Raw genomic sequence first — 12683 nt, forward strand, 5'->3', positions numbered from 1 at the left:
GGGCTCTTACCAACCGCCTTTCCTTCCTCTCTTCCGCCCCCCACGCACCCGTTGCTCGTGTTGCGCAGTGCGACCCTGGCCATGCCGCCGCGACACTCGTTTCCCTTCCCTTCCCTACCCTTCCTCTTCTATCCACTGGCCCTTGCACTAGCCGCCGCCGCGCAGAGCACCACTACTTTTGACGACACCCACTCGAGCTTCTCGTGGTATGGCGAGTGGAGCGCGAACTCCGGCGACTGCCCGTGGTGCGCGACAAAGCTGGACCAGAGCAGGGTCAATGGCGGCACGTGGCACGACGGGAACTACATGAACGGCAAGGCCGCGCGGACGGGCGGGGCGTTCAGCTTCACTGGTGTGTTCCATTCCCCTACTGCCTTCCCTGCCCTCGGTGGCCCCTTGCGTTCCCTGGGTTTACTCTGCACCCGCCCCGGCAACCGATCGCTGACCCGCCCCTTTTCCCAGGCACAGGGGTCGCGATCTACGGCATCGACCAGCCCGCGGGCGCGGCCCTCGCGTTCACGCTCGACGGCGCGCCCGCCGGGACCTACTACTACGCGGGCACGGACAACAACAAGGTGTACAACTCCCGGTTCTTCGCGAAGGACGGCCTGGGCAACGGCCCGCATAAAGTGGAATTTGTCCTCCAGTATGACTCGAGGACGCCGAGCGGGCAGAATTTGGTGGTCGCGCTGCTGGATTATGCGGTGGTGACGAGCGCGCCGGCGGCGAGTGGTGGTGGTGGGGGAGCGGGAGTTGGAGGTGGTAGTGGTGGGAATAGTGAGAATGGGGGAGGGACAGGAGGCGGAAGCAGTGGTAGCGGGAATGCCGGCGGGAGTGCTGGTGGCAACGGCAATGGTTCAACAGGTGGGAGCAGCGGCGGGAACGGGAGCGTGAACGGGAACACGAACCCCGGTCCGAACTCCGTCCCCAATTCAAGCGTGCCCATCTCAAGCAGTGCAGGTCCCGGTCCGGCCTCCGCGTCTGCGTCCAGCGCGCTCAAGGCAGGCGCGGCGGGCAACAATTCCAGGTGAGACGATTTTGCTTGGGTTTAACGTGATCCTCGTGGGTATATTGGGTTGCGGCGCCCGGGCCCTAACACCCTGCCGGGGGCTTCCGCTCGGCGCGGGGCCTGCGTGCTCTTCTCTTCTCTCCCCCACTCTCTTTTCTGTGCGCTCCGGAGCCTTCGCGACGGCTGGAATTTTCCACCCCGACCGAGCCGGCGACTGCGTCAATCCCACTGATCACCCTCGCTAAAGTGCTGATCAGTGGGATTGGACTCAACCAGTACATCCCACTGATTGGGCCCAACGCTGGCTGGGCTAGGCTTCGGGCTCCAAGCCCGGCCCGGCAGTGCACTCCTGATTTCGTCACCCCTCTTTGTTTGCTTGGTATGTCGCGGTGCTGACATACGTATAGTGCCTCCTCGGCAACCGGGTCCCTAAAGCCCATCGGCGCCATCCAGACAAGCTCCGGCAGCGCAATCAGGTAAAACACCATCTTCTTTCTCTCGCGTCGCTGTCTGTTGACGCTATTTGTCAGCGCGGGCACCACCAGCCCACCTGCAATCGTCTCGGTTGCAGGCAGCAAACACAGCTCAGTGGGCGTTGCGATCGGCGCTGCCTTGGGTGTGCTCGCGCTGCTCGTTCTGCTCCTGATTGCATTCTGCATCTGGCGCCGCCGGAGAACGCGGCCAGCGACACTACAGGCGTACCCCGCCGACGTTGGCGCCGCCACGGAAATGGGCAACAGCCGACCGTCGGGTGGACACGGGGTGTTGGCGGCGGAGCTCCCAAGTGGGGGGCCGTATACCCATTCCCGGCCGGCCGCGCCGGTTTCGGAGAAAAGTGCGCTCTTACATGTTTTGTTTCTCTTGGTCTAACACGGCCCAGCTGATCCATTTTGGACGGCTGCCGCGGCGATCGCGATCCCCACCCCAACGACAGCGCACCAGCACAACTCCAACGTGTCCGAGAGCACCTCCCCGTCCTCGGCATACCCACGTGACCGCTCCGAGTCGCCCGTCAGGTTCAACACTGGGTCTGCTTCTGCCTCCCGGCATGGGCACGGGCGCAGCATCGACGAGCTCGCGTCGCCGCTGTCGCGCTCGCCGTCGACGATCGTGAGCGTCACTTCACGCGGGCGGAGCACACGGACGACGTCGACGATGCGTGAGCGCGAGCGCATGCTCGAGGCGCGGGTAGCGGAGCTTGAGGCGCGCATCGGGACCCTCGGTGGGATGCGGGAAGGAGAAGGGGCGCAGAGAGAGTCAGATGTGCCCCCGCCGTATGCAAGGGGCTCACGCGAGATCCGCGGGGCGGAGGGGACGATGTGAGGTGCTTATATATCCTGTGGATTGTGGACTGTAGTTTCGGTGGGGCGTAATTTATCGTTGTGGCGTCCTTTTTTAGGCGACTTGCTACAGTGTAGGTACACAATGAAGCTAGAACTGTAGGTCAAGCTCATCTAACAGGTACACTAATGAATAAACTAAAGCTTACCTGATGAGCTCCCAAGCACAAGAGGGAAACTTCAGGATAATGATAAAAAATTCCACACAAGTCCTGTTACTAGTAAGACAAAAAAAATAGGTCTTTGCTTCGGTACGAACAACTGGCTGTAGCAGAGCCTGACTTCCTTGTAGGAAGATCCAACCTGCATGTACTCAAAGGGAACAACCAACAAAACCTTGATTCTGGTTCAATCGTTATGGAGGAATGCAGAATCTCACTTGTGGAAACCAGATAATGGTATGGACTGGACTTGGAGACAGCTGGAGAGCCAAATATGACCGCGTTCAAAACAAATCCTGAACGAAGAACCACATAACAATGATCCATCACCACTTGTTTTGACAATATCTCGATGAGGAACTGGGTATCGTTGGAATGCTAGAGAGGTTCGAGGGTTTCGGTTGGCGTTATCACTGTGTTTCGGTTGGCGGTCGATGTAAGGGCAACCCCGGAGGCCTGAGATCAAGGTCCTAGCAGGGGAGGATCCAAAGCGTGAACATTGGTGAGCAAATACAAATGAAGCTGACCTAGCAGGGGAGGATCCAAAGAGAAGAAACTCTAAGGGTCCGCCTGCTAGGGAGCTGACTATATACTGCTTGTCCGTAGCTGCCGCTGTCGGGCACAGAAGGCTTGGGCGGCATCGCAGGCAAGATCCCAGGGCGACTGTTGGGAGGGCATTGACGAATCGGTGATTGTGCGGGCGAGATGGAGTGCTGGAGTGAAGTCGGAACCGGAATCAGCCCAAAAGGGAGGTTCCCCTGACAGTGATAGCCTGGTAGACAAGTCCTGTAATACTTAGCATCTGGTAGCAACACAGCCATTGCTCAGTATCATTATCGGAGGCGTCTCCGAGGGGCCGAAAGGGAGGTTCCCCTGACAGTCGAGGGTTTAATGCAGTTAGTCCTGATCCAAGACATCTCTGGATGGTTTAAGGCAGTTAGTTCCTGACCTGAACAAGAACCAGGTCAGCTGGGGTTCCAAAAGTGTGTTGTATCACTCTCAGAGGCTTGTATACCCAGTCTGTGAGGGTTGGAAGCGTTCTCCATCTGCTAATTTCGGAAACTAACTTAGATAGCAGTAGATTATTGCAGTATTAGCAGCGTAGGAGGGACTTAGCGCTGAGGGACTTGAAAACTTAGAGATGTTGAGAAAATATTGGGGTATTTATTGCAGCATAGGGCATTTGGGGTTATCCCTTCATATTAGAATGTGCAGCCCAGCAGGCCGTTCATTCTAATATGAAATGTGAGACATATGTGTTCCAGAAGTAGCCCTCTAACTTTCATTAAATGATGTATAATCTGCTCAATATTCAGCCTAAAAAAAGGCCAAATACTGGAAAAAACGAGAAACTTTTCAAAAATTCAACCTGCTCAATTAGCTCATATACAGCCTTCACTTATCTATATTGATACTAAATTCACCAGATGGTATGATATCACCATCAAAATGCCTATTTACCTTTTTTGTCATGAATTGATCATCTATATATTGATATGTATAGTATCATCAATTAAATCAATTGAATGTATTGTCCTGTTCCCTGCAGCTATCAGCACATTTCAGCCAGATTTGTATACATCAAGACTATCCTTTGTGATTTTGATGTGTCTGATCAATCAGTTGATGACAATGATGTGAGAATATCCTGATATACACACATTCACTTATAGTGTGCCTGGGCCTGTTCAATTATTTTGATGACATCAAATTACCTCACATAGTGAACAATGTGAAAATTAGAGACCTAAATACATAGATGTCATGTGAATTAACCCAGTATTGACAATGTTATGGGCTACTCATTTTGGGCTGATTTCATAACAAAATGGCCATTGTGAGACAACCAGTATAGCTATAACCATGATTTAAATGCAGGTTTAATCGGGTTTTTAATGGCTACAAAAGTTGCCAAAGCATGATAACCAAGTGTATGTGATATCCCACCTAGTGTACATGATACATTTAATGCATGCTGTACATCAGCCAGTTGTGTACTGATAGTCCTCCAAGTCTTAGATAAAACTCAGATATCATGTAGGAAAGGGTGTATTGAGTTTTAACATCTGATCTCATCAATCTGTAATGCAGTAACTGATTCAAAATTGACTTTTCTCAATTAAATATCCAGCCCACAATGCCATCAATTCATGAGCGGACTTCAGAAAATATGTCGGCCCTTTAGATTGCCCTATGGCCATCAGGGATTTAACCAGTATGTTGAATCTTACAAGGCAATCATACTTTTCAGATCGGAAATTGATTGCTTAATTACAGCAGATCAAGGACCGTTTTTAAAATATGGAGACATGTAGTCAGTAGCTCCTCTAAATGGTTATGTGTCCATGAAAAATCTTGCCCATCAACTAAAATATGGTTTCCATCATATTTGTCATCCAATTTGATATGCAATGGATATTGAAGGTATATGTTCTGATAGATGTGATATATATCAGATAAGGAGGCTACTGACATCTTCTCACCTTTACTTCATTTTGATGCCATCATCAGCATTCTACTGGTTGCTATTGCTCTTATAACCTTGGAATTTGGCAGGGCTCCATCACAGTCCCCCAATCATATATCATTAAAATATTGAAATTTTCTAAAAGGGATAAGGTATCCCTGCTGAAATCTCTACCCAGATGGAAACTCTAGATGTCATTCATATAGCAATGGATTCATCATTGTGTGCAGATCCAGATTGATGTAGAGATTCTGTCAGAACCAAGGCATATAGAGGGTTAGGTTTCTGTACAGGGCCCCATGAATAGTCCACAGCTACATTCTGTCTGTTATGACTGAAGTCATTGCTTACACTTTTGGTAATCTCATTTGACACAATTGAAGAGTGCTCATTTTGTCTTAAGCACTCATACTCCTCTCGTCTCTCTCTGACTACTACTTGCCCTACCAATTCCCTTGAAAACAAGCAATGGGCCACCCCAGCATTTCGGCTACTTATGGACCGGTATTTCAAGATGGAAAGGGCACGGGAAGAGATAAGGCGGCTCAACATTGAGATTCGCCGGGTTATAACTTGGATTCGGGATGAGAGGCGGCTATTAGAAAGACACGAACGAGAGCTTCGAGCAGCCAACAACATTGGCCTGGCAGTCCAAGTCCGGATGTATCGTGAACGACGAAGTATTTACGACGCTCTCCACCTTCGGAAATTCCAGGAGCTGGCCCAACGTTATAAATCAAGATTCACTGGGACATTGGTGCCTGGAGTGGCCCTGGGGGAACCTGCACCCAGTGACATGGACATAGACATTGAAGTGGTTGACGATTTGGAGGATGGGCTTACCGAGGAAGAGTGGCAGGATATTCAAGGGGAGCAGGATTTGGAGGAGGCTGCAGGGTTGGCATTCCAAGTGTCCATATTGGGAATTGATGATTCTGAGAGAGGTAGTCTGGGGACACATCTAGATAGTTAGCTTTTATTATAATATCTATGCTTCGTTGTAATAGCTTGTATTGTACTTATGTCTAGATTCTAACTTGAAAAAAATGTTGACCTTTATTGGCCCCCACCTATAGTTGTGATAAGGTGTACTTGGTTGTTTTTGACTTGAAAAGTCTCCAAAATACCTGGCTTTATTGACCCCCCTAGTGGGCAATTATTCACCACTTGGAGGAAACTGAAAACACTGGCTGTTATCAGTGCCAACCCGCTGGGTTACCACTGATAATGTACAGTGGGTTGTGGGATAAACAGGTGTGCAGGGTAAGAGAGCAAGATCAAGGTAGCATAAAACTCAACGCACCGAAATATGTACGGAAAGTGGCGGTCCGGGAGGTCTAATGCTTGGACGAACCAATCATCGGTTGTCAGCACATGGAAGTATGGCCCACAACTCCCATCCCCACGCAGCTCATCGGCCTCGTGAACGAGTAGAGCGCCAAGCAAGGTTATGGCCTCTGCCATCTCCCATGTGCTGTCCACCAGCATCCTGTCCAACTCCTAGTTGAGTGTTTCATTGTGATCTCTCTCCCTGTGTTCCTGCTCCTTTCTGTAGTTTCTGTAGTTCCTGTTCCTTTTCTCCTAGTTCCTGGTTCCTCTCTCCTAGCTCCTAGTTAGTAGTCTATATAAGCCTGTCTCTAGTTAGTAGTCTATATAAGCCTGTCTCTAGTTAGTTCCCATATCATATAGTTTCCCCTAGCAGAGTTTCTCTCAGAGTTCAAAGTCTTTCCTCTTCTTCTCCATCTCTGGTTATGCTGTAGCCTTTGGTTACAGTTAGAGCGGTTGGAAGGGCTCTTGCTTTTCTTGTTCTTTCTCACACCAGTGAGAAAACTTGTCACTGATGACAGGCCGCCGCCAGCTTTTTCCCCACCCATGCCCTTTTCTTTCCCGTGATATCCGCCGCAACATGAGCAGGTAAGATGTCGCTGTCATTGATCTCATCACATTTATCAAGGCTGACATCTGGGAGGTTATCTTTGACAACCTCTACATCATCGCTCGGAAGCCTGACCTCATCACCACGCTTTGATTGCGGCTCCAGCCAAAAGGTCGAGTTTTTGTCGGGCTCCTCCCACAGATGAGCCCTGATTTGCGGCGACGTAAGGGTAGCATATGATAGGTCCCAGTTGCGAACCTTGCAGCGTAGAAATGCCTAGGTCATACAATGAAAATCTTTATGAATTGACAAGCATAACGACGTACATTTGTTGAACGAGGTGGGAGAGAAGAACGATGGATTAGACAGACAGAGTACAGGCTTTATATACTGCTATCTACTGAGTCATACAGAGTCATAGTAGTACAGAGTCAGATAGAGTCATACAAGCCTACGGAGTCAGCAAGAGAACAGAGTCAGAGAAAACTGGAGTCAGTGTCGGGCTGACACTGCCTCCGTGATCCGCCCGGAGTTCGGTCCATGTGGGCGAATTCACGACACTCCCCCTCGAACGTAGCGGCGGTCGCTAGAGAGAAGACATGCCCAATTTGCGGAGCTGTTCTTCATGCTGTGCACGGGCCAATGGCTTGGTGAAGATGTCCGCGCGGTTCTCCTCGGATGCGCAGTGCTGAACAGTAGCCTGGTTAGAAGCTACAACATCACGGATGTAGTGGTGCTTGATGTCAATGTGTTCCTGGGATGGCATTGTTGCCAAGAATAACAAGCCGGGCTTTGCGGCGGTTGATGTCGCCAGTGACACCGAACTTGTTGCGATAGACTCATTTGCTGCCAAGAGCTTTGCGGCCGGGAGGCAGGCCAGTTAGCTCGAAGGTTGTGAGGTCGTTGAGCTGTTTCATCTCCTCCTCCATAGCTTTGCGCCAGTCATCAGCGCGTGGATGATTGGTTGCCTGCCGGTAAGTCGCAGGCTCACTGTCAATAGCCATGTGGGCAAGATCTGCCAGCGTGGGGTTGTCTGGTGTGGAGACACGATGGCACCAGTTATCAGGCCGGGCAGTAGAGCGGTTGGCGGGGTTGTTCACCGTTCGCCAGTAGCCGGGGTCGTTGGTGCCCTGTGTGGCCTTGCGGACTTCGCGTGGCTCACGAGGCGGCATCGTCAAGATGTTGCGCTTGGCGGGAGGTGGAGGATTGACAGGCCCGGGATCGGGCTTCGGCTCGGAGTCCGGAGGTTGGGCCGCTGGTGGAGCTGGAGCGTTGGGGATGCCTAGAACTGGCGGCTGAGCCGGCGCGGGCTCGCTATCCCCAGGATTACTCCTACTCTCCCCCTCGAGCTGCGACGGCTCAGGTGCAGAATAGTTCTCAAAGGTTCCATCAGTCTTGATGAAAATCACGTTGCGTGATGTCAGGATTTTCCGTGTCTGGCTGGTGAAGTACCGCCAGGCGCGCCCCTCCTCCGTTAATCCCATAACCCGGTACGGTTTCGAACGCGGCTGCCATTTGGATGTGATTTGCGATTGGGTAAGCACCCAGCATTTGGTGCCGAACTTCGGGCATGTTAGCGACATTTGGTTTGCGGCCCCAGAATGCTTCGTAAGGTGTGATGTGAGTCGCGAGAGATCGAGTAGGCGACCGGTTGATGATGTAGATGGAGTACGCCACGGTGGCGGGCCATAGAAACAGCGGGAGATCCTGCGCGATGAGCATAGCACGTGCTCGTTCTTGGATCGTCCGGTTGAGGCGCTCAGCGACACCGTTCTGTGATGGGGAGTAGCCTGCAGTGGGCTCAATAACAATTCCTTTCTCGGTCAGCTTACCGCGGAAGGATGTGGAGAAATATTCTCCCCCTAGATCAAAGCGGAATGCTTTGCAGCGCTTGCTGTGTTGCGTCATAATGAACTCGATGTAGTTCATTACTTGTTGCTCGGCTTCGTCCTTGGTCTTAAGGAATATGACGCGCTTGAACTTCTTCGCGCCGTCGGTGAATGTCATAAAGTACCGTTCGCCATTGATGCCCGTTGTGCTCATCGGGCCGCAGAGATCTGTGTGAGTCAGATCACCGACGTCAGCGTATTGACGCTTCGGCCTTCTTCGGGAATGGTTCGACATGTTGCTTGGCTTGGATGCAGATCTTGCACTGCACGTGCGTGGTGTCCTTTGCCAGATTGAGGCCGTTCACCATATTGTGGGTTATCAGTTCTTGAATACCCGCATGGCTGAGGTGGCCGTAGATGCGATGCCATTCATCATGGGTCCGCGGAGGACTTGCCATGAATGCCAGGAAAGTTTCGGCCGGGTTGGCCGTGTTGGCAGTGTCCGGCGTGACGGGCGTGACGTTGCCCAATGCGTAGACGTCGGCGACATTGCGGCAGATCCCAAGCTGTTGGTTCTTGCTATTGCGGATGTCGACAATGACTCGACATCAATGGAGTTGATGGGGAAGTCTAGCTGGTAGCCAGCGCGGTGTAGTTTGCCAAGCGAGATGAGATTATGCGGGCTTTGAGGCAGGTAAAGGACGCGATTGAGCGTGAGATAATTGAAGCCGGATGTGATTCCGAGCCGGAGTCTCACGGTGCCTTCGCCTTCAGCATTTTGGGAGCCAATACCAACAACAGTGTGGCTTGTGAGAGCCTTGTAAGTTGAGAAATGTGATCTATTGTTGGTTATGTGGACACTGGCCCCACTATCTAGGATCCAAGAGGTTTTGGACAGTGCTGGAGTGGCAGTAAATGCGACGTCCTGTTGCGGCTCAGTGGCTGTGTGCGCCTTTGATCCGCCCGAAGATTTGCCGTTGCCCTTGTGCTTCGAGGAGTACTCGAAATTGCGCTGTTTCTCCTTCTCGGAGAACTGCTTGCCTGCCTGCTTGGCGCGGCATTCATCAGCGCGGTGCCCCTACATGCCCGCAGTGAAAGCAGCCGCCGGGCCGTGAATGGTCGTAGGAACCGGGACCAGGTTTACCCTTCGCCGGGAGGGCTGTGGAGCCGGAGTCAGTGTCAGGCTTGGCGCTGGGCTGTTTCGCGTGCTGAATAACACGCGCAATCAAGTCCTCCGGGTTGGTGAGGGTGGTGAGGTCGAAGTTGCCAGTCCAGTGGTCCCAGGAGTCGGGAAGCGAGGTGAGAATCAGCACAGCATAGTCCGCGTCACTGATTGTAGTGCCGAATGACTCGAGGTCGGTGCGGAGGGTGGTGAGAGTGCGGATGTGATTCTCAATGGGCTCTTCTTCGCCGCAGCGAAGGCTGTAGAGCGTGCGGCGCAGTCTGATGATAGAGATGACGCCTTGGATGTAGGCCATGGGGCTGTCACCGACACGTAAGCGGATGATGGACAGCGCCTTTGCTTGCTTGCGCTTCCACTCGCTGTTGGCTTTGACCTCGTCGGCGTCGGCGGGGTCAGTGATCTTCGGCTCAGCTGTCTTGGAGCCAAAGACATACTCGTCGTAGTCCTGGTCGGTCAGGATGTCACGGAGTTTGGTTTCCCATGTCGAGTAGCCGGCGGCGTCCTCGAGAAGTTTGATGGTCGTGCGTAGATAGTCGGCCATCTTGACACTTGTACGTGGGAGTAAGAGAAGCGAGGCTGAATAGAGCGAGTGTTCTTCTGTGATGTTGGGATGTTCAGTTACGGCCGGGGCCCATAACCTGTTGAACGAGGTGGGAGAGAAGAACGATGGATTAGACAGACAGAGTACAGGCTTTATATACTGCTATCTACTGAGTCATACAGAGTCATAGTAGTACAGAGTCAGATAGAGTCATACAAGCCTACGGAGTCAGCGAGAGAACAGAGTCAGAGAAAACTGGAGTCAGTGTCGGGCTGACACTGCCTCCGTGATCCGCCCGGAGTTCGGTCCGTGTGGGTGAATTCACAACAACATTCTTGACCAGTTCCGGTTTTTGGATGAACTCGAAGGCATTGAAAAGCCAGGCAACACTTGACAGAGCCGTAGTGGTAATATCTAGGTTAAATCTGCTAGCAGCCTGCTAGGGAGGCTGTTGCCTAAATGCCTAGCTCCTGCTAGCCAGCCTTTAGCTAGCTTGTTGCAGGCTTTATGTGACCCACTTGTGACTCACTGTGACTACTGTGACTTACTGTGACATGTGTAACATTTTTTTAAAAAAGCAAATTATTGTTCTTTATCTAGTATTATATTAAGGATGGGAATGGCATAATGAGAGTATTGTTTTGATTGTGGAACGATTTTTGATGGCCATCAGTATTTTTGATGGCCATCAGTATTTTTGATGGCTGTATCCTGCTACATTATATCTGTCCCAATTAGGACAGGAATTGATACAGGCTTTCCTCACTATATACTGGGTCTTCGGCCTGAAGAAAAAGAGTTAAACTTCTTTATATAGTAATATATTAGTCATCTCAATCAATTTGATGTATCGACACTGATTTCTGATGACATCGTAAGCAAATTTCAGCCTAATTCTGCTAGCAGCTGCTAGTCTAGGAAAAAACTAGCTATTTAGGCAACGGCCCTGTTAGCAACTGCTAAGGCAGGACGCTAAATATTACAGCTACGGGTGGAGCGGCAAAGGACAACATCAATGTCTTCAAGTAATTTGTCACTTTGTATATGCCAGTTTTTGTCCGAGTCACTTAGAATATCGTCTACTCAATTGTGTCTACTTTTTTTTTTCACCATAGATGCAATTAGAAGATGTTGTCGCTTTGTCGCACCCATCTCTCATATAAGCAGGTAAATTTGGGACAGTTTTTTTTAGATGTAAGTAAATAGAGGTACTCTATAGAAAAAATTCCTTTTTTTGGTACATTGATTAGAGGCGTATAATGGATTAAAAGGGCCCCCGTTTATTCCGGAACTCCCCCAAATCGCCACATGTGCACAGCCGCTCGCCTGCGACTTCATCACTTCCTTCAGGCCGCTGAAGGCACTTGGCGCGGCTGAGTTAGGCGGGCCGCGGGCCACAATCGCGGCAGACTGGTCCCTTACTGTCAGCTGGAGTGCGGCAAGAGCGCGCGGTCGGCTGACCGTTGAGTGCCAAGCACCGGCCCTGCCTCTAGGCCTTCACTTGGCCCAAATTGAACTCGAATACACCAGCGGATCGCCACGTGTGCACAGCCGCTAGCCTGCGACTCGATCACTTCCTTCATCCTTTCTTGGCCTTGCCTGAGGCCAAGGTCCTGCAATCCACTGTTAGATCTGCACAATTTCGAAAAAAAAAAGATGGCTGGCTGTTTTTTCATCAAGATTAACAGGACGATGGCTGGTGCAAATCCCTCACACGGTCTTCCGATCCTTGCGCCACACTGGTGGTCGTGGAAGCCATGTCGAGGTACGCGCTATGTCCCGTGCCATGTAATGGCTCAGGCGCCAAACAAACCCCATATGAAAAGCCCGAGCTTGGATGAAGAGGGAGAGAAAGACTGTCTGAGCCAACCACGGGCTCTTCCGGCGATGTCGGGTTTCGCAGCACCATTGACGGAAATGTGTGCTCCACGCGTCTCGAATTTCGAAACGGGTTGCGAAATTCGTAATTCCGCAAGCTATATGTACTTGGTGTCTAGGAATGGGGTCGTCGTCGGTCATCCTTTCTGCTACTAGTCCTCCCCCGGCCTACTCCTTCCCTTCAACTTCTTGCCGCCAGACCGGCTTTTCTTTCCTTCAATTCTCTTTGCGCTAGATCGCAACTTTCTTCTTTAACTCATCCGCCCCCCACCGTGACGTCCTTCTGCTACCGACCAAACGATGCGCTTCCAGACAAGCTTCCTCGTCTCGCTCCTCCTGACACTGCCCGTGTTTGGTAGTCTCGAGCCGCCTACCGCGGCGGACGTCGCCGAGCTAATG

The sequence above is a fragment of the Mycena indigotica genome, assembly GCF_014461135.1.
Source record: "Mycena indigotica strain 171206Taipei chromosome Unknown Mind.scaff0005, whole genome shotgun sequence".
NCBI lineage: Eukaryota > Fungi > Basidiomycota > Agaricomycetes > Agaricales > Mycenaceae > Mycena > Mycena indigotica.